At 35.6% G+C, this 23,653-nt stretch overlaps 1 pseudogene; it reads right to left on the minus strand.

Moving 5' to 3' along the window:
• Nucleotides 1–12,134: 12,134 nt before the first annotated feature.
• Nucleotides 12,135–12,234, minus strand: LOC122127520 (annotated as a pseudogene).
• Nucleotides 12,235–23,653: the final 11,419 nt, after the last annotated feature.

Consider the following 23,653-nt stretch of genomic DNA (forward strand, 5'->3'; position numbering starts at 1 on the left):
CCTCAAACTTAATTCTCTCCCCATCCCCCCACCAAAGTGGTAAATTTCGTTTTCAACATGACAACTTGTACTTCTCAACTTGCAACAGGTCCACCTGTATCCTTATTTAAATGAATTGTTTTTCCCCTTCCCCTCCACAAATTATACTGACATCAAATACAGTGAAAGCAGGGGCTATACAGTGGAGGAGGGACATACAAAGCAACAAAAAAAATCTTATATATGCATTAGAAACAAAAGCATGAAAGAAAAAAAACATTTAAATACATATCTAAGGGTTCATTTTCCTAACATCACCTTATCTGACCTTTTCTGCTTGACTCATACATATACTAGATATTGTTCATAAGGGAAAGCATGGGACCTATGTTTCTTTGGGCTTGGCTAACTTCACTTAATATAATTTTTTCCAATTCTTTCCATTTCCTAACAGTTGGGTAAATGTCATTCTTTCTGATAGAGGCATAGAATTCCATTGTGTATATATACCACATTTTCTTCATCCATTCATCTACTGAGGGGCATCTGGTTGGTTCCATATCTGAGCTATGGTAAATAATGCTGCAATAAATATAGTTGTGCTGGTAGCTTAAGGTGGCTCAGTGTTAGAGCGCTTGCCTTACATGAATGAGGCCCTGGGTTCTATTCCTCAGCACTACATAAGCAAAAAAAAATATAGCCGGAAGTGTTGCTGTGGCTCAAGTCATAGATTGCTAGTCTTGAGGCCCAGAGCTCAGGCCCCACGTCCAGAACCAACCCCCCCCCCAAAAAAAAAGGAATGGATGAGTACATTTCTTATCAAGCATTTTTGCCTCCTCCTTTGTTTTCCCTTTTCAGCCCTTCCCATCTACCCCAGCAACCTCGCCCCCAACAAAGTTGTAAAGTTTGTTTTTCGACATAACGACTTGTACATCTAATTGTTGCAATGGGTCCACCTGTATTCTTATTTAAACCATTTGTTGTTTCCCTTCTCCTCCACACATTATACCAATACCAAAAACGATGACATTAGGGGTTATACCGTGTGGAAAGGACATGTCTGAGACAAGCAAAAACGATCATATATGTTGATGTAAGGTGAAATGAACCTCAAAGTAAGTATTCACATTTTTTTTCTTTCTTTTGATTGTTTCTAACATATTTATAAGATAATTTCTTTGTTGCCAAGGCTGGCTTTGAATACCACCTTCCTGAGTAGTGAGGATTACAAGCTTGAGATACCCATATTCAGCACTGATATAACATATTTAACAATAAAATAAATTTATTTTTTATTTTTTTATTTTTTATTGTGAACATACTCTACAGAGGGGTTACAATTACATGGGCAAGATAATGAGTTCATTTCTTATCAAGTATTGTAGCCTCCTCCTTTGTTTCCCCCTCCCATCCCTTCCCATCCTCCCCCTGCCCCCCCACCCAATCCTCCCCGCTACCCCCATCCCCGCACTAAAGTTGTAAAGTTCGTTTTTCGACATAACGACTTGTACATCTCATTGTTGCAATGGGTCCACTTGTATCCCTATTTAAAATATTTGTTTTTCCCCTTCCCCTCCACAAATTATACCGACATCAAATACAATGAAAGCAGGGATTATACTGTGGGGGAGGGACATACCAAGCAACAAAGAAATAATCGTATAAATGTGCTAGAAACAATCACAAGAAAGAAAAAAAAAACATTTAAATACATATCTTAGGGTTCATTTCCCTAACATCACCTTATCTGACCTTTTCTGCTTGACTCAGATGTATATTAGATATTGCAAATAAGGGACCTATGTTTCTTTGGGCCTGGCTTATTTAAAAATTAAATCCCCCAATAACAAATCTTCAAAGAAACAACTGCCCAATAAATAAGTGGGCTAAAGTCTTAAAGAAAACTTTCTCTGAAAAGGAAAGAAGGATGGCCAATAGACACATGAAGAAATGCTCAACCTCCCTAGCCATAAAAGAAATGCAATGGAGGGGGTAACAATGCTCAATAGGAAGTGTACTCATTACCATACTCATGTAACTGTAACCCTCTGTATAGTATCTTTACAATAAAAAATTAAAAAACAAACGACATTGAGATACCACCTCACTCCAGTTAGAATGGCTAAAATCAAGAACTCTAAAAACAACAGATGCTGGAGGGGATGTGGACAGAAGGGAACCTTACTGCATTGTTGGTGGGAGTGTAAACTTGTTCAACCACTTTGGAAAGTGGTATGGAAGTTCCTCAAAAAACTCCACATAGAGCACCCCTATGACCCAGCAATCCCACGTTTGGGCATTTACCCAAATGTTTACAAACAAGACCAAACTAAAGTTACCAGCATGACTATGTTTATTGCAGCACTATTTCCTATAGCTAAGATATGGAACCAACCCAGATGCCCATCAGTAGATGAATGTATCAAGAAAATGTGGTATATATGCACAATAGAATTCTACGCCTCCATTAGAAAGAATGACATTCCCCATTTGTTAGAAAATGGAAAGTCTTGGAAAAACTCATAAAATAAGTTTCTTATTCTTTGAAATCTAGACGCTCAATTTAGCAAATTAACATTTAGTTATTTATTTAGTTATTAAACCTGAACCTGCACTGTGAAAAATAGTTTTCATCTTTTATGAAAAATATACATTCGAAAGTTTAAATGACAGAATCTTTGCATAAATTGAAATACGCTAAATTCAAAAGCAACAAAGGGATCCTTAATCAAATATCTGACGTAAGGTAAAAGCAATAGGCTCTGTCAGGGTGAAAGAAGCAAGATTTTTGTTAAGTTAAATATTATCTACTGTGGGCACATGATTTTCTCTTCTTTTAAACCTAAACTTTTTTGACATAAAATATAGATTCATACAGTTTTTGAGAATATAAAAATCTTAGTTACTGCTCATGTATTTTCTGAAGTTTGATTACCAAGACATTTCAGAGAAACACTGAATTTCATGTATTTTATGTAAGCAGTTATTTTTAGAAATTGAATCAATCTCCATATGTGATGAAGCAAGATATTCAATGACTTAAGCAATTATTCCTATAGACTTGAACATAACTTAATTTTGAATGGTATGAAATTCGTATTGTACCTACTCTATGGAATAATTAAGAAATAAATGATCATGATAGTATTTTCATTTTTCCTTCAACTAGAAAGAAAGAACTTCAGTATATATGACAAAAACTTGAATTGAATGTCATAAAATTATGAAAAATTCAAGTCATTATGAGTTAGATGAAATAGTCATTATTGAACGTCACAAAATGAAATCCCTTGAAGCCTCCTTCTCTATTAAATAAAATGTATTTGCACTCAAAATATCTCTTTAGTAATGGTATAATCAAACCACCTTCATGCCAAATAGCTTCTCTGAGTAATTCAAATAAATATTTAGAAGCAGAAGTTATGGCAATGTATAGAAATATTTACCCACCTGAAATCATAAAGGATTGAGATTAATGATTAGCTTTCACTGTTGCCCTTTCAAAGGTAAACCGTTTGAAAGGTGAACCCTTTCAAGTGGGCATAGTTGTAGAGATTTGGTCACTGAGAACTTGTGACCAAAGTGGATTTTAAGATCAAAGTCCTTTCCTCCTCTTCCTTCTTTTTTTCTCTGTCTCCTTCTCCTTCTCCTTTTCCTTCTCTCTCTCCAAATTCCCCTCCTTCTCTTTCTCCCTCTCCCACTCCTATTCTTCTTCTTCTTTACTTCCTGGCTTTCATATTCCATCACATGTTCCTTACATGGGGTACTGTGCCACCAGCAATCCAAAGCAATGAGGATAAGAAACATAAACTGAAATGTATAAAATAAGAAGCCAAGCTTAATATTTCCCCTTTTTAAGATAATTTCATAAAATATTTGTACATAATAATAGGAGACTGTCAAAGCATGCTCTCATTTATTATAAGGGATAAGATTTACTGGAAAAACAATCTGACCAACATCGCCCTAATGAAATGACTGATTAAATTAATATTATACTGGGACAAATCTAGTTTAAAATATCAGATATACTTCAATAAGAGGTGAAAAAATCGCCTCTAGTGTTTCCTATGAATAGACAGCAGAATTCAATCTGTTTTTCAAGGAAATTGACCTGCAAATGGCAGCATTGTCAATTTCATAAATGATGTAAGAAGACTATAGAACAAATTTCAATGCAAACTGCCTAATAAAAAATTTATTTTGTCCCCGGTATACTATGTATGTCTGGTTCCCAAAATGACTTGTATTTCATATTTTTAATTAACTTTAAGTAGTTGTATGGGAGTTGCTGTTTGACCAAGCAGTTTATGAATAGTGTTTAGTGAGGTTTTTTTTTCTTTTTTCTATCCTGAGGTTTGAACTCTGGGTCTGGGAGATGTCCCTGAGCTCCTTTGGATGAATGCTAGAATTCTATCACTTGAGGCACAGCAGCAGTTTCAGATTTTTCTGAGATTTAATTGGAGATAAGAATCTAACAGACTTTCCTGCCTGGGCTGGCTTCAAAACTCAATCCTCAGCATCTTGATTATCTAGGGTTACAGGTGTGAGCCACTAGTGCCCGGCTTAATACAATGCACATTTTTTTTCTTGGCTAGTACTTGGGCTTGAACTCTGGGCCTTGGCAATGCCCTTGAGTTCTTTTCCTAATGCTAATAGTCTACGACTTGTGTCATAGTGCCAATTCCAGCTCATTTTGTTTATGTAGTACTGAGGAATCAAACCCAGGGCTCCACATATGCAAGGCAAGCAGTCTTCCACTAAGCCACATTCCATGGCCAATACAATGCGTCTTGATAATCATTATCCCTCATCCTTTTCAATCCTATCTCATCCCTCAATTTACATAATTTTGAAGAATATTCAGACTCACAATGTCATCTATAGTCACTCAGAGTATATATCACAGATCATATTTTATGGATAGTCTTATTCATGAACATACTTGTTACGCATTATAGAATTCTGTGATTTTAAATTCTAAATTATCACTCAGATTCACCTACTACTATTCTAAAATTTTTCTTAAGGTTAATGCAAATGCAATCTGTAATTCTTCAATAAAATACAATGATTCTTAGAATATTAAAGAGTTGGAATAAGAACATCACCTTCAGTTCTAAAACATTTTATAATCACTACCCACTCAAAATACTCCAATATTTATTAGTAGTCACTTATGTCATAATTTCAACCAATCCTCCCCTTGAGCCGCTATTCTTTCATATTCTACCTCTACAGATGTGCCAATTTATAAAAGCTCATATCATTAGAAAATGTTGACTATTTTATCCATTTCTCCCATGTAATTTTACTGTTTCCAAATTTTTCTCATGGATAGAGCATATTGCTTTGTATACATGTGTATAAGGGTATAACATCCTAAATGAGCATTTCAATATTTTATTATATGTTATTTTAAAAGGTTTTGCTATGTATATTTTTGTACATGTGTCTCATTGGACATGTGTTGAAATCTATTTTGCATATAAAATTATGATTCAAAATTATGGTTCATAGAGGCAACTCTATGTGTAATATCTTAAAGATTGCTAGTATGTTTAACAAACTGACCCTATCATTTTAAGTGTCAAGCACTATTGAACAAGGATTCCAATTTCTACTTAATTGTTGTGCAGGGCTATCTTATTGTTTTTATTTCCATTAATGTCTATATGTATGCAATGTCTAGGTATGTTGTGATATTTCCATATGTTCCTTGGTTGTTGTTATATTCCTATAGTGATATGTATTTGGATGTTTTTTTTGGGGGGGGGTCCGGTCATGGGGCCTGAACTCTGCGCCTGGGCGCTGTTACTCAGCTCTTCAGCTCAAGGTTAGTGCTCTACCACTTTGAGCCACAGCGCCACTTCTGGCTTTTTTCTTTTTGCTTATGTGGTGCTGAGGAATCGAACCCAGGGCCTCAGGCATGCGAGGCAAGCACTCTATCACTGAGCCAACTTCCCAGCCCTGAAATTTTGATAACTTATTCAGGATCGTTAAAATTTTTCATTGGCATTAATATGCTCTTAATATATTTCTGATTCAAGTCTCTTTAAATAAATGTATATATATACACACTATGTGTATTTATATACAAATACCTATATATACATATATAAAAATATACAGATGTGTACATACATGCATATAGACATATATGTATATTATTATTTTTATTTGTCTGTAAGTTATGAAAATGATTCTAGTGGAAAACGCATTTACTTCCCGTTCTGCTTTCCAGAAATTCAGAATCTGGGTTGTTGTTTTTTCCTTTATCTTCTAATTAGGAATCTTTCTATTTTTCTGATGATTCTTACCTAATCATGTCTCTTTTGAACTACACCTGAGACTTTTAAGTACCCATTTGAGTATACTTCCCCCATCTGATAATTATTCAAATTTATGTTCCTTGGGTAATGAAAGGCGATTATTTATTTTTGTTCTTCCTTATCTCAATCACAAGATCCGGATAATGATTTTTGATATTGTATACAGTGCTCTAGAGGGATTAAACACATTTATAGAAAAAGATAATCTCACAATACATGGATAATGTTTATTTATAAAAAATTGTAATAATTTCCTACAGGAAATGTTGTCTATTTCTTTAGTTCTTGTTTAGGGTTTGTTAAATTCTGGTGTGCTATAGTCAATTATTATAAAGTTATACAAGGATGGTAAGAAACAAACATCTTAATATCATATTCTAATATTAGCTTAGTTCTGCCTGTGTTATATGTATAAGGCAGTATTTGAGTTTTGCCTCAATTTCACATGCTATATTCTCCCAGTATATAAGTTGAAAGAAGACTCTCTCTGGAAATATGCTATTTTATAGCTAAAGAAAAACAAGTCAGCTGTTAGACACAGACAATGAGATAGAAATCTTCCCCTAGAAATAGTCTTTCACCACTTCTGATTCACTTTTGTAAGCTGAAGTAAGACGCATGACCCATCTTGACATTGCAGAGTAGAGGTAAATCTCACCTACAGGAAGCTGGTGCAGGACATAGAGTAATATGCCAAGATATGCAACATTTCAGATAAAGAGGGAAAAAAGTGAAGTACAATATAATCTATCATACTTGCCATCACAGTCTCTGCAGGAAGGAAGCTATTATGTACTTTTGTTTCTAAAACTACTTCAAATCATGTCTTTTGTGCTAGGATGTTACAGGAATTAGAGAACATTTTGATTCTGAGACAGCATAAAATCTCAAATAAAGCTGGAGTAATCATTTCAATACTACCTTTTGTTCTCCAAGAAAAGAAACCATTTTGTAGACTATACTTTTTTACCAAGTATCTTTTTTTCCAGAAATGGATTATGTTAATATATGTGACTATCCACTAGAATAAATGTCTTCATTTATCTTCATCTTGTGCAGATAGCAAGGCAATTGGATGTAAGTGGGAGTTCATCAGTAGCACTTTTTAAAACTGTAAAAAATGTGGACAGGGAGCCAATATGCATATTTTTCCACCATCACCAATCACATCCTCTTTCTTCCTTCCTAGGAAACACACCCAATCAATAAAAAGTCTTAGATATTTGGTTCTTGACCTTGAAAGTGGAAGCAGCATATTATGGATGTCGGAGATCACAGTTAATAGTGTTTTCCATAATGATGTCACATGCAACAGCCCTATTAGTCCTGCTGGTCTTAACACTACATCCTTAATAATGTGATAAGAATACCAGCCTTACTGGATTTAGTATTGTTTTCCACTTCCTTTTCTACTACCTCCCCTAAATTATAATACTTATTAACAGAATGAAAAAGTAATGCCATCTTAAGAAAGTTCCATTGCACAAGGCATTATGCCAAAAAACGAACTTTACAACTTTGGTGACGAGATGGGAGGATCGGTGGGCAAGGATGGTAATGGGAAACAAAGGAGGTAGCAACAATGCTTGAAAAGAAATGTACTCATTACCTTGCTCATATAACTGTAACCCATCTGTGCTATATTTTCACACACAAAAAAACTTATGAATATAAAAAGAAAGTCATTTAGGGCTCTGGGAATTTGGCTTCATGGAACAGTTATTGCTTAGCATGCATGAAACCCTGGGTTCAATTCCTCCATACCACATAAATAGAAAAGGTAACACTGGAAGTGGTGCTTTGCCTCAAATGGCAGAGTGCTGGCATTGATGTAAAATAAAAAGAAGCTCAGGAACAGTTCCCTGGCCCTGAGTTCAAGCCCCAGGATGGGCAAAAGAGTCATTTAGTGAGTAAATGCAAAATAAAGAACCCATATTTGGAATATATAATTGTTCCTTCCAAATGATATCTAACAATAGCCCTTAATTCATGTACTTTACCTATATTAGAATTCTGTGTTGAACAAAAAAATGTTTTCATAATAGGTCATGGTAATTAATGCCAGTAGTGTGCTTAGATATTTGGTGAAGATTAATCCTGGAAATTCAAAGATTCCAGGCTTTTGAGTGGTAACTGCTAATCACAATAAGAAGGGTAGTGTATATGTGAGATTTGGAAAAGTTTTTGGTAAATCAGGGCACCAAAAAGGCAGAAGTTAATTAATAGTTTTGACAGAGGAGAAGGAATAACTCCAGATGGAAGGAATAAATGATAGTAATAACTAAGTTACACCACAAACTGTTCTAGGGAAACATTTATGGTTATTGAAGAACTAGTTATCAACTAGGCTTATTCCTCAGTGCCTTTAGCATTCTAATCACTTAGACTAGTTCTTAATCTTTGTGTGATAAGTTGTATATCCTTCTATGCTGTTCTTTCACACCTGATCTCCTTTGCTTTCTAAAAATCTATGTCTTTCTCTATTTCTCTATGAACAATTTCTGATACTAAGTCCAAAAAAGCAGACAGCAGAAGATGCTAAGAGTCCCATACCTCATGAGTCATTAATGTAACAACATGGAAATTGCTACCTCAATTTTTCTAAAAAGCTGCAATGTCACATCATTTGATTCAAATTTCCATTCTTTCTCTGCATAGTATCATTTACTGCACATAAATGCAAATATGAGCCATGTGCTGGTGGCTGATTTCTATAATACTAGCTACTCAGGAGGTTGAGACCAGAGGATTGTGGTTCAAAGCAAACCTGGTCAGGAAAATCCATGAGACATTTATCTTCAATTAGACACCAGAAACCCAGAAGTGGTGTTGTAGCTAGTGGTAGAGCACTAAATTTGAGCTGAAGAGCTGAGGGACAGTGTCCAAGATGGGAGTTCAAGCCCCCCTACCAACAGAAAATGTGTAAATATGACTTTGTTTCCCCCAAAGGAACGACAAAGTCAATAGTAATCTTCGCAAGCACAGAAAATAATTCCAAAATGATTCAATGTACCTACTCTTGCTGAGTTAAGTTATGGCTTCTTTTCTAGACATATTCCCTTCTCTATGATTATCTAATGCACATACTTAGATAGCAATTTAAAACTGAGAGTATAGAAGCAAGATGTACAGTGATGATATTGTCCTATCAGAAATTCAAGTTAGTAATGAAAATTTCTTCTTAAGACCATACACAAAAAATACCATGATATAGTGTAATAGAACTCACTATTGAACATATGAGCTTTAAGAGCTTTCTAATTGATCCATTATTTATTGTTACCAACATTAGAAAAAAATGTATAATGTAGTAATAAAATAGAAGTCCTTTGAATGACTACTTAAATTCCTTGTTTTTTTAAAGACACTGTTTTCATCTTAAAAAATAAGGCTGTTTATTGTCTTCATGTGATTTTGATGATTAAGTGCTTAATGAGAAATCAAAATGCATTATAGTTCTTTGTTATCAATTCTCACTTTTTCTTCTTGGAGAACATAATGATCAAAACAATAGTTCAGAATCAGCAAGCAATAGGTCAGAATCATACTTCCAGTGCAAGTGAATCACCAGTAAGTAATCCTAAATACCATTTTCCACAAAGTTTTGTGACAGATACAATCGGCCTTCCTTCTCTAGCTGCTTTCGTAGACTGGGCCTATTCCTTCATTATACAGGAAAAGTGTGATTCAACTGATTGAAGTCAGATATGTTACTAGAAGTATCAAGGATTTAGATTCTTGTCTGTATATTGGTAAATCTATGTCTCTTTATATAGGCTACCAAAAATGTATTTACTAATTTCAAGTAAATACATGAATTCTCTTTCCATCATTTTTAAAAAATAAAATTCTGCTTGCTCTATAAATTGATCAGAGGCATGGATTTTGTGGCTAGGTAGGACCTTGTACATCTCTCTGTTCCTCTCTCTCTTTCATGGTTCTCATAGATAATATGATTGCTCCATAATTATCCTAATTTATTTTGCTTTTATATTTTTGGTTTCATCATTTCACTTTCTGCTCTGCCATTTCCCAAATCATTTATGTAGAAGGCATTATTTCATATTTTCTGATTCCTAGAATAAGCTGCACATGAAGACACCACTGATCCTCATTTTCAGTCTGTACCATTGAATATGGAGGAACATTTTTCCTCTGCTCTCCATCAACTCCCTACTCTCGTTAGAATAATTTAGAATAGTAAAAATGGAAAAAGAGAAAATAAATCATGGTGAAAAAAGATGCAGAAAATTCACCGGATATTTCTGAGCAGTTCACCCAACATGAACTATTAGGGAAATACATGGACACCTCATTTTCACTGGCAATCAAAGTCTCTGGTTAGGCAATTCTGATAAAGATGAGGAACAAGAGGAAAAAATGAGAAATGATATCAATTTCAATAAAATAAATAGAGAAGGATCCAAGCAAATTTCTTCTTTGTGCTGCTGAAAACAATCGGCTTACTACACTGCGGAGACTACTTTCCAAAAGGGCCACTCATGTGATTATTAGGGATGACGATGAGTATATGCCTCTTCATCAAGAAGTCTACAGTGGACACTTAGACATTGTCCTTGAGTTGGTGGCTCAAGCGGCACATACAATAACTGTAGATGGATGGACACATCTGCACAGTGCTTATAAATGAAATAATAACAGAGTGGCTTCTTTCTTACTTCATCATGATGCAGATTCCAATGCCCAATCTAAAGGCCTCTTGACCCCCTTGAATATTGCTGCTGGAAATTAAGATAGCAAAAATTCATTTGATCTCTTTCTGTTGAAACATTACATAAAACCATGTCTGAAGAACAATTGGGAAGAAACTGCATTTGATATTGCTAAAAGGATAAGTATGTATCACTACCTCTTTGAAGTTGTGGAAGACTGTACAAATTTTTCTACTAAGTCCTAATGATTCAATTACTTTTCTTAAATTTCAATAATGCCATTCCATCCTTTGTGTCCATACAAAATATTTTCACAATCCAAATAACAGCAATAACTTACTGTAAAAATTCATGGATTCTGTGGATTTCTTTCAAGTGAATTGCCTGCCTTTGATGTCCAAATGTATTCAAGAGTTTTTGTATACATCTATAATGATTTCTTCAGAGTTTGTGACTTTTTAATCAGAAATAATATTAACTTATCTATTAAAATTAATACAGAAACTAAAGATATTTCTCGTGCTTGTCGGAAAAAGTATATTTTAAAATATTCTATAGTCTATGTTTGTATAGTGTCCATAATCTATTTTATTCTCTCCTAGATATAATACTTTGAATTATACGCTACTTTATAAGATATAGCTTCATTAATGAATCCTTTCAGATTTCATTCAATATAGAAATAGTTTAAGATTCCTTTGTTTCCTAGGTCCTTATAGTATTATATTTCTTTGGGATAGAACGAAAATGTTGTCTAATTTCAGAAGTTTTATAAAGGTTATGTTATGTAAAGGCCTTTCTTTTTTGGGGGGGGGTGGTTCCGGTCATGGGCCTGAACTCTGGGCTTGGGCGCTGTCCCTCAGCTCTTAAGCTCAAGGCTAGCATTCTAGCACTTGAGCCACAGTGCCAATTCCGGCTTTTTTCTTTTTGCTTATGTGGTGCTGAGGAATCGAACTCAGGGCCCCAGGCATGCAAGGCAAGCACTCTACCACTGAGCCACCTTCCCAGCCCCATATAAAGGCCTTTCTAAGGTGAAGATTTAATACACTGATGTCAAACTAACTTTTAATTATATGAATTACGTGTATTTTTACACTTGTAATTTTGTAATCAATTTTTAATGTTTTTCATTTCTTGCATCTCAAGAATGAAAAATTTGGAATACTTCACAAATTTTCATATCATCCTTGTGCAAGTGCCATGTTAATTTCTGTATTCTTGTAATTTGGGTATACATGCTACTGAAGCATGTAGTATCCTCTAAATTAAATAGTTAATGTTGCAATCTTTATACAGGCTTATATCCTTGGGTGCCTATTTGTTACAAGGAAACCTTATTGTTTCTAACAGTGCTATTGATCTTATTTCCCTAAATTTCTGTGAATAGTGGAAAGATTATATTGTTCAGTCCATTGCTCACATTTGCAATTATTTTGTCAATTACTATTTTATTTTCCATTTTGGATTTGATTGTACTTTCAAGTATCTATAGCTAGGTCCAAAGGTGATGGCTGTTTCAAGTAGTAATTTATCCAACTGAGTTAGCTCTGTGGAGCTAATGGATTCAAAGTAAGCCTTGCTTAAGAGCTACTTCTAAACTTCTGCAGTTGAAAATTTCCCAAATGAGGTCTTACTTTTCCCAAATGAGATCCTAGGATCCCAGGACCCAGTTATCTGCATCATCAGATAACATGGGCAAGACGTCTCACCTAGGCCCATCCAACATGCCAACAGAAACTAATTGAAGACCCATATCATTTTTCGTTTCCTATATTTCAGGTCCCCAATTCCTTGAGATGCAGGAATTATCAGTAAGCAATTGTGAAATGCAAAGCAACTTAAAATGAAGGAGGAGATCACAAAATCTGAGAGACATTTCTGTAAATCAAACTTTCAGTTTACAGATGACCAATCCATATGAGTGAACAAGATCACAAAATGTCATAAGATTATTTTTAAAACCCCTCCTCTAATGAGTAATGAAATATTTCAGTCCAGCATAAGTGGTCCAAAAAAGAGTTCCTGGAATGATAGATCCATAATTGTTCTACCAATTTTTGGAAAACTTGACTTAGAGTTCAAATGTAATTTAGAAAAACATTAAATGAGAAGATCCTTAGTGCTTCAAAACATTGGTACTTCAGTTAAACTTGGTTCTGTGATATAAAAATGTTGTCACTCTCAAACCAATAATAACCTACATTTAATCTCCTGAAAGTGTTTTTCTTTTCAAATAAACGTTTTAAAATCATATTCACCAAAATAACTTTTGACAAGTAGATGACACTTAGTGACATTACAAGTTTTCAAGTGTAGGGCGCAAGCTACATTAAAGTTGGTTTATTTACCCAGCACCAATGACAAACAGGTTCAACCATTCATTAAAGTGTAGAAATAGTACCACCCACTATTTGTGTTGTTCAGTAGGTACCTTCCAAAAATGTGTTCAATAGATCAGCCTCCCATATTTCAAACCCAAAGGTTAGCTAATGAAGTAAATTTCAACACAATAGTTGTTGTGTCTTTATCCATCTCACGAAAGACAGACGGGGTCCAAGGAAAGTTTAGTGCGCCCGTTAGCCCGTTCCCAAGCCTCCATTAGCCCGGGAGAAAATCAGACGCAGCAGGGAGTCAAGTCAAGCAGTAAACTCGTTTATTAACACAGAGCAAGCCCTTTTTAAAGCAAAAAAGAGCACGTGGCATGGGAGTGGAGGAAGAGGAACCAATCACTGTAAAGGTCACACCCTATCATGCACCTAAACTTCCAAGGGATGGTTATGCACTGAACGTAAAGCAAATCGGGCTCTGCCCACTCAACTCCCTCTCAGAGCCATGTTTGCTGCCCATGTACTCCACAAATAGTGACAATAGTCCCAAATAGTTGCCTTATCATATGTTGTTTTATGTTTTCTCTATCTGTCTAAAATAGTAAGAAATATGACTTTAAGTCTTGAATATGAGTACTCATCAGAGATGTGACAAACATAAAATCTGTCTCCTATTTCTATCATATTCCTCTATAATAGTCAATCTTATTTTTCTTCTTTTTCCAAAACCTACAAGTAGTAGAAAATATTATCTCAGGTAAAATAAAATAATCACACACCATTGTACAAAGCCATTTATAAAAATTGATAATTAGGAATACATTCTAAGCCATTTTTAAACTTTCTTTTTGACTAAAGATCAATCTTCCAAATAGATGAGAATACAATTATGTCTAGGTGCTTCGCATCTCCATTCTTGCAAATTGTTAGTGCAGATGAGTGAATTATGGAAATATAAGCTGACATCAGTTCAAGTATATGCAGGATTGAAACTCCATGGAATGTATATAAACCTTTCAAAGTATTATCAGACATTTTAACAGAATGAGTATCAGAGAGGAAGTTGAAACCAGAGAGGAATAATAGTAAAGATGAAAAATTGAACAAAGGGTAAGTACAGCTAGAATACTCAATGTACACATGTGATAAAGGAAGTGATAAATTGGAAATAAATCTTGGAGAAGGGGTTAGTTGAGAATGATAGGAGTGACTGTGATCCAGGAGTATTGGATATTTAGATGACTATATTTAATTGTAACACTCTTGCACAACCTTATGAAATTCAGTTAATAAACACAACAAAAAATCAAAAACACACAAAAATCACAACCAAAGAGCAATCTCTAGAGAGTATGAATATGACCGCTCAAAATTTTAAGCAGTTAATGAAGTTATTTTCATGTCTTGGGAAAAGCAATAAAGCTGTTCAAAGAGGGCAGTTTGGGGTAAGGAAGAATTTTGAACAGGTTTAAATAGATTGTCTAAGGTTATAAATCACTTACATCAGCTGCAAATATTATCTTTCTTCTGCTAATTTTCTTTGGATGAACTGGATACTCCAGCCTTCAGCCACACTTGATAGCTTGAGAATATAGAATGGATAAAACAAGATCAAGAACCCATTGCTCCACTGGAGAGAAAACAATCCTCTATGTTTTCTTTCATCTCTCTTCACTACTTTTTCTTCATACTTTTAAGTCGATTTTGAATTATATTTTTCCTTCTTTGTTCTGGCAAAGTAATTAGTCAAAGTAATTCATTAAATATTATTTACCATTTTTTATGATGCTGTTGAATTGGGCAAGCGAGTCCATTAAACTTCCCTCTTGCATTTGGTTGCCATGAAACAACATCTATGTTAATATGGAAAAATCTAATGTAAAGCTTTCTCTCCAGAAAACCAGTCGAAGAATCTGTGATCACAAATATGTGGCTATATATTTTCCTTTTTTCTGTTACCTTGAATGTCTTCTTGTGTCTAAAATGTCCAGGAAAATAAGTACTCCATCACTTTTTGGTTTAATCAATTCTAACCTCAAAGATATATTTTGCAACAAGATGCTTAGACGAATTAAAAACTATACCGTTTTTATCTTCCCTTTTAAGACTCTCCTTAGATACCATATCAGGAACAGTGAAGTTATTCCTTTCAAAATTATTTCAATAGATTATTTTTCTCTTGGGCTTGCATTTGCTCAACAAGATGTATGAAGGACAATAGAGTTAAATTACCCATACCTTGAAAGATAGTGTCTGTTACAAAAGGACAATGCTTCTATGTCCTACTTCTATGTGCTCCTCTTAACTCTTGCTTGATTTCCAATTTATCATGGCTCCCTGGCTTTATGTCTAGTGAATCTGAAGGACTACGCAGCCTCAGTCACTGCTACATCTTCACGGTTTCTCTTTTAAAACTCTCTTAAGTTGCCTCATTTGGATGTGGAATTTATTTTCATGTCTTCATTCAATCAGTTCTGCAGTGTAGCGAACCAAATAAGCTCTGTCACTTAAGGTAGAAAAATTATTAAGACAATCTGTATCAAAAAGTTTGGGCCTCCCTCCACTGCTGAAGCCAACATGCTTACCTAGGGCTTCTAAGAACAGTTTTCTAACCTTTTATATTTTCAATTCTTTTCTAATCCCAAAACTTTTTGACTTATGTAATTTGTCTTCACTATCTCATGATAATAAGGATATTATATTTTTGAGCCACTTAGAAATGTGAAATCATTGGTTTGAAGTATCCAATCAGATTCTTTTTTCTGTGTTTAACTGCTTCACGTGTGAAGACATTGTGGAAAGCGTTACGAAGAGAAAAGTGTAACCCAATACTTTCTTTCATTGTGGAGGGCACTTTCTCCCTAAATATTTTGACCCAAATTTTCATTTTCAGAGAGTTACTGTTTGATAATTAAAGGTTAATTCACAAATTTTGATATCTTATGTTTTTATGAATTTTGTATTTAAATTCCACTACAACCTTGTTTCACACAGTGAGAGTATATTTCCAGGGTAAGGACAATTCTCAAGGGAACCTACAGGATTTACAGCAAGATTTCTGAGGTTTGTTTGTTCAGTGTGAAAAAGCCATCTTCACCCACATTGCTTCCTCTCTACTAAGTCTCCATGGACTTCTTTGCATGAAAGCCTATTTTCCCAGGCAATTTAAAATTTTCTTAATGGGGTATGTTGTTTAAAATTTTGAACAATTAAAATTTAAACTCTTTTTAAATTCCTTCATCAGAACCACGAATTCACCAATCCTAATTCCATCTTTAACATCAAAAATTTAACATCTTGTTTTCATGATATAGTGTCCATGCAACTATTATTTTTCAGTGTCTTTGTTATGCATATATATGACCATATAAGTTGATGCTGAGCAAAATGAAATCCAAGATAAAAATCCAAGAGATTTTTATTTGCAGTTGTTGTTTTTAATGTCCTATGTGATTTCTATTTTCTATGGGTTTTTTTTCCCTATGGTTTATCCCTGCTGTATTGGATTTTGTTACCCTCTGTATTGTGTATTCATTTACCTTAATTAGAGGAGGGAAGAGGAACACAAATCGGTTTTTTCCCTATGGTTTATCCCTGCTGTATTTGATTTTGTTACAATGTGTATTGTGTATTCATTTCCCTTAATTAGAGGAATAAAGGACAAAGAGCAAACCAATGCGATAGCAATACTCACAAGACAATATGTTGGAAATGTACATTACAACTTGTGAGGGTAAAGGGGTGAAGGAAAACTGTGAGAAAAATGAGGGAGGGGTAACAAGTTTGAAAAGTTATGTATTCAGTACTTACAATTACTGTAACCCTACTGTACATCACTTTGATAATAAAACTATAAAATAAGCTGTATAAAATATAATTTCACTGTATTGGTACAGTAAATATTATTGTTTATGTAGTAACTTTTAAAAAACAATGCCATTTGGCATCTAATTTGAATTAATTACCCCTTTTCTATGAGAGAGGCTTCAACTTGAAAGTTATCCAACTAGACAATATTTTCACAATATACTTGCCAATATTTGGTAATATGAATAACTTTAGTACTTTTTCATACTAAAACTGAAAACAGTACAATTTTAAGGAAACCCATAAATTTCATGAGTAAATAAGTTGTTTTTTGTTTGTTTTTTTAATTTTAATTTTTTGTGAACATACTGTACAGAGAGGTTACAATTACATGGGCAAGATAATGAGTACATTTTTTATCAAGCATTGCAGCCTCCTCCTTTGTTTACCCTTCACACCCCTTTCCAGCCTCCCCTCGCACCTCCAACCAATCCTTCCCCCCCACCCGGCCCCCCGCACCAAAGTTGTAAAGTTCGTTTTTGACATGACAACTTGTACTTCTCATTGTTGCAACAGGTCCACCTGTATCCTTATTTAAACGACTTGTTTTTCCCAATCTCCTCCACAAATTATACCGACATCAAATATAGTGAAAGCAGGGGTTATACTGTGGGGGAGAGACATACAAATCAACAAAGAAATAATCTTATTAATGTGTTACAAACAAATGCATGAAAGAAAAAAAAACATTAAAATACATATCTAAGGGTTCATTTTCCTCATGTCACATTATCCGAACTTTTCTGCTTGACTCATACATATACTAGATATTGCAAATAAGGGAAACCGTGGGACCTATGTTTCTTTGGGCTTGACTTACTTCACTTAATATAATTTCTTCCAATTCTTTACATTTCCTAACAAATGGAGCAATGTCATTCTTTCTGATGAGGCATAGAATTCCATTGTGTATATATACCAAATTTTCTTGATCCATTCATCTACTGATGGGCATCTGGGTTGGTTCCATATCTTAGCTATAGTAAATAATGCTGCAATAAACATAGCTGTGCTGGTAGCTTTAGTGTGGTCTTGTTTGTAAACATTTGGGTAAATGCCCAAAAGTGGGATTGCTGAGACATAGGGGAGCTCTATGTGAAGACTTTTGAGGAACCGCCATACTGCTTTCCAAAGTGGTTGAACAACTTTACATTCCCACCAACAATGAAGTAAGTTTCCCTTCTGTCCACATCCCCTCCAGCATCTGTTGTTGTTAGAGTTCTTGATTGTTTCCATTTTAACTGGAGTGAGGTGGCATCTCAATGTTGTTTTGATTTGCATTTCTTTTATGGCTAGGGAGGTTGAGTATTTCTTTTTTTAATGTAATTTTATATTTTTTTGTGAACACCCTGTACAGAGGGGTTACAATTACATGGGCAGGATAATGCGTACATTTCGTATCAAGCATTGCAGCCTCCCCCTTTGTTTACCCTTCACATCCCTTCCCAGCCTTCCCCCCACCCCCCCACCCAATCCTCCCGGCCTCCCCCCGCCCCGCATCAACGTTGTAAAGTTCGTTTTTGACAGGACAACTTGTACTTCTTATTGTTGCAACAGGTGCAACTGTACCCTTAAACGACTTGTTTTTCCCCATCTCCTCTACAAGTTATACTGCCATCAAATATAGTGAAAGAAGAGGTTATACTGTGGGGGAGGGACATACAAAGCAACAAAGAGATAATCTTATAAATGCGTTAGAAACAAACTCATGAAAGAAAAAAACATTAAAATACGTATCTAAGGGTTCATATTCCTAACATCACATTATCTGACATTTTCGGATTGACTCATACATATTCTAGATATTGCAAATAAGGGAAACCATGGGAACTATTTTTCACTGGGCCTGGCTTACATCACTTAATATAATTTTTTCTAAGTTTTTCAATTTCCTAACAAATGGGACAATGTCATTCTTTCTGATGGAGGCATAGAATTCCATTGTGTATATATACCACATTTTCTTGATCCATTCATCTACTGAGGGGCATCTGGGCTGGTTCTATATCTGAGCTATGGTAAATAATGCTACAATAAACTTAGCTGTGCTGGTAGCTTTAGTGTGGTCTTGTTTGTAAACATTTGGGTAAATGCCCAAAAGTGGGATTGCTGAGTCATAGGGGAGCTCTATGTGAAGTCTTTTGAGGAACCTCCATACTGCTTTCCAAAGTGGTTGAACAACTTTACATTCCCACCAACAATGAAGTAAGTTTCCCTTCTGTCCACATCCCCTCCAGCATCTGTTGTTTTTGCCATTCTAACTGGAGTGAGGTGGTATCTCAATGTTGTTTTGATTTGCACTTCTTTTATGGCTAGGGATGTTGAGCAATTCTTCATGTGTCTATTGCTCATCCTTCTTTCTTCTTCAGAGAAGTTTCTCTTTATGTCTTTAGCCCACTTATTTATTGGGCAGTTGTTTCTTTGAGGTTTTGTTGTTGGGGGATTTAATGTTTTGAGTTCCAACTATATTTTAGATATGAGACCCTTGTCCGTTGTATGGCTAGTGGAGATATTCTCCCAATCAGTGGGCTTTCTATTGATCTTGCTAGCTATGTCCTTTGCTATGCAGAAACTCTGCACTTTCATGCATTCCCATTTGTCCAACCTTTCTTTGATTTGTTGTGTTTCCGGGTTTCTATTCAGAAAATTTCGGCCTGCGCCAAGGAGACCAAGGGTTTCTCCTATTCCATCCTGTAAGGTTTTCAGAGTGTCTGCTTTGACTCCGAGGTCTTTGATCCATTTGGAGTTGATTCTGCTGGAAAGTGATATATAAGGATTTATCTTTAGTTTTCTACAATAGTTAACCAATTTTGCCAGCACCATTTACTGAAGAGGCTGTCTTTCTTCCATTCCAATTTTTTAGCTCCCTTATCGAAGATTAGATGGCTATAGGTCTGTATGTTCATGTCTGGGTTTTCAATTCTATTCCATTGGTCTGAGGTCTTTTCTTATGCCAGTACCAAATCTTTTTGATTACTATGGCTTTATAGTAGAGATTGAAATTTGGTATTGATATTCCTCCAGCAGTGTTCTTTCCATTGAGGAGCATTTTTGCTATTCAAAAGAAGCTCCACATGTCCTCAGGAGGTCGTCCTAACTTGCCTCTTAAGGAAGCCCCAATGACTACTTTTGAATAGGTGTCAGCTGGCCTCCTGGGGAAGCCACAGATGACCTCTGGAGAAAGTCCAAGACGACCACTGAAGAAGACCCAACATGACCTCGAGGGTAGGTCTCAAGGAAGTTGCAGATACACTCTTGATGAAGTTCCAGATGGCTCCCTAAGGAAGCAGTACATGACCTCTTAAGGAGGTTCCAGATAGCTTCCCAAGGAAGTCACTCATGACCTCTCAAAGAGTTCTCAGATGGCTTCCCAAGAAAGCCACAAATGACCTCTAGAAGGGGTCCCAAAAACAGGCTGGCAAGCTTGCCCAGACGCACCCCTAGAGGTACCTATATGACTTTTGTCTATGTTGCTCCTCTGGAGACAAACACTCGAGGCCTTGAAGGCTGACACTCTCACCTATAGGGATTTTCCCCTCAGGCCAAGGCCTGATGCCATCCAAGTGGATTAATCTTCATGGGGTCTCCAAAAATTCGGACCTCTAATGTTCAAGAGAATCGATCGAGACACATTTAATATAATAAATGTTCTCCAAACCACCGAACCCCAAAATTATGATATCCAAAGCTCCAAATATCAAAGGGCAAGCCTTTTTTTCCCCTTTCCTTTGTCTCTCCTTCGCTGAAGACCTATACTTCATTGAAGTCTTTCCCTTTATCCCTTCTACCAGTTCCTTCTTCTCTTCAGGCCTCTCTACTCTCCACAGGCCTGAACTGCTTTGCCTGGGTCGTCAGTTGCCATCCTTCACCTCCTGCTCTCCCTCAAATTCTTCTCCTCCCAGGTCTTTCCACTTCTGTTATCACACCACTTCCTTCCTTCCAGGACTTTTCAATTTTAATCTCCCCTTCCATTGCTGTGAACAAGCAGCATATATAAAGTTTGTACCCCTTCTCCACTCCAACTGCTAACAGTTTTCAACTATCACATCCCAAGCTCCCCACAGCCCAATCACTTCTTAACAGCTCAACTCTTGGTGATTAATGTACCAGCCCCTCCCACAGAATGCCCTGCCCTCTCCAGCTGGCCAGGAGATGGGGCCATACTGATTATTGGACCCCTATATATTATCAGTGCCCTGCTGATTATTACAGTATCCTCCTTGTGAACTAGTTGCAATTGAAATTGGAAATTTGATTGTGATATTGCAAACTCATTGTGACATCACAAACCCATTTTGACATCATCATCAGCACGACATCACAAACCCTTTGTGACAATATTTTCATTGTAACATCATGATTCCTTTGTGACATCTCAAATCTATTATGACCTCTTAGCTCCTTTGAAAAATCACACACCCTTTTCAGCATTACAGTACCTTTGTGTACCTATATCCTTGTTGATAAATAACGACAATTGAGATCAGACATGCCCTTATAACATCAAAAAGTGTTTGTGACATCCTCAACAGTGTGACATCACATTTTCATTATGAGAGCATCAGCTCATTATGACATCACCAAACTCAATAACATAATCGCATTATGACAACAATTGTCATTGTGACGTCGTAGACATATTATGAATGTCTATTCTGTGATTTCATTGTATTTCAAATATGGCATGAGAGTTGATATCAGAAACACACTTTTGTGCCTATATAACCATTTTGACATCATAATCACTTTGTGACATCACAGAGCCATTGTGATATATCTAATACCATGTGACATCACAAACCTCTCCTATCCTAACTTCTGTGACATGCTGACATTGTGATATCTTATGACTTTTTGCCCTCAGAATTTGTTCCCAACCTCATATTTCATGTATGACATGAGACATCAGAAATTCACTGTGACATCATGACCATTGTGACATCACACTGAGAGATGTCATGAACATCGTGTCACATTGTGACATTACAAAAAGTTTTGATGTCAAAATTAGTTGGTGATTCCATACAGGTAAGGGGTCACAGTAGGTCTATAATGTCACAATTGGTTGGTGATATCCAAATGGCATAAAGGTTCTCAGTTATTCTGTAATCACAGAGAATTTGAGTTCACAATGGACTGTGGTATCTCCAAAGTCATGTGTTGTCACAAATGTGATGAAGTCCTAGGAGGATTGTGATGTCATAATGTGACACAATGGTCATGATGTCTGTCAGTATGATGTCACAATGGTCATGATGTCACAGGGGATTTCTAATATCACATATCATAACTGAATTATTATGTTTGAAAACAGATTACGAGCTCATAAAGGTACTAAGACATCACAATTGCAGCACGTCATAAGACTTATGAGGACAGGGAATGTTTGTGATGTCACAGTTTGTTAGTGATATATCCATGGCACTGTGATGTCACAAAGTGATTGTGATGCCATATATTTATGAAATCAAAATGATTTTCAGATATCAACCCACATGCCACTTTTAAAATAGAATGAAATAAGAGCATAAGCATTTACAATGTGTCTATTACCTCACAATGACAATATAATATCGTAAATCTATGAGGTCATTGTAAATTGGTGATGTTGCAAGGAGGTGATGGTGTCATAATGAATATGTGTTGTCACACTGGTGATGGGGTCACAAAGTGTTTGTGATATTACAATGGCATATATGAATTCACTTGTCATGTGTTCAAATTGAGGATATGGGTACACAAAGGGACTGTAATGTCACAAATGCCATATGTGTTTTCAAAAGTATTTAAGGGTCATGATAGCTTTATGATTCACAGTTGTGATGAGGTCACAATGTGTTTTTGATGCTATAATGTTTTTGTAATACCTCAAACACATGTCCGATTTGAATTGCTAGTATTTCACAATCTGCCTACAAGTTCACAGAAGGATCTTGAGGTCCTAAGGGACATAAATTTTTTTTTTAATGTTATGAGGTCATATTAGGTTTTTGAAACAGTGGGACAGTGATATCACCATGGCAATGTCAACTCACTACATCATGTCAGAATATAATTTTGGTGTCACAAATAGTTGATGATGCCAAATTAATGATGAAGCCACAAAAGTTTGGTGGTGTCACAATGTGCTGGCCATGTCACAATGAAATGATGGTTCTCAACTGTCTTTAAATTACAATGAATTCATGAGTTCACAAAGGGACTGTGGTTTCTCCAAAAGTATGTGTTGTTACATATTGAAATCCTAAAAGGTTTGTGATGTCAGAATTTGACACAATGGTTATGACATCTGGCAATGTGATGACACCATGGTCATGATGTGACTGGGAATTTGTGATATCAAATGTCGTATGTGAAATCTAATGAGGTGGCCAACAGATTATGAGGAAAAAAAGGCATGTCACAAAAGTTATGATGACAGGACAGGTTTGTGATGTCACGCTGTGTTAGTGATATCACAATGAAAATGTGATGT

This window comes from Dipodomys spectabilis, unplaced genomic scaffold (assembly GCF_019054845.1).
Source record: "Dipodomys spectabilis isolate Male_0828 unplaced genomic scaffold, ASM1905484v1 ptg000301l, whole genome shotgun sequence".
In the NCBI taxonomy this organism is placed as follows: domain Eukaryota; kingdom Metazoa; phylum Chordata; class Mammalia; order Rodentia; family Heteromyidae; genus Dipodomys; species Dipodomys spectabilis.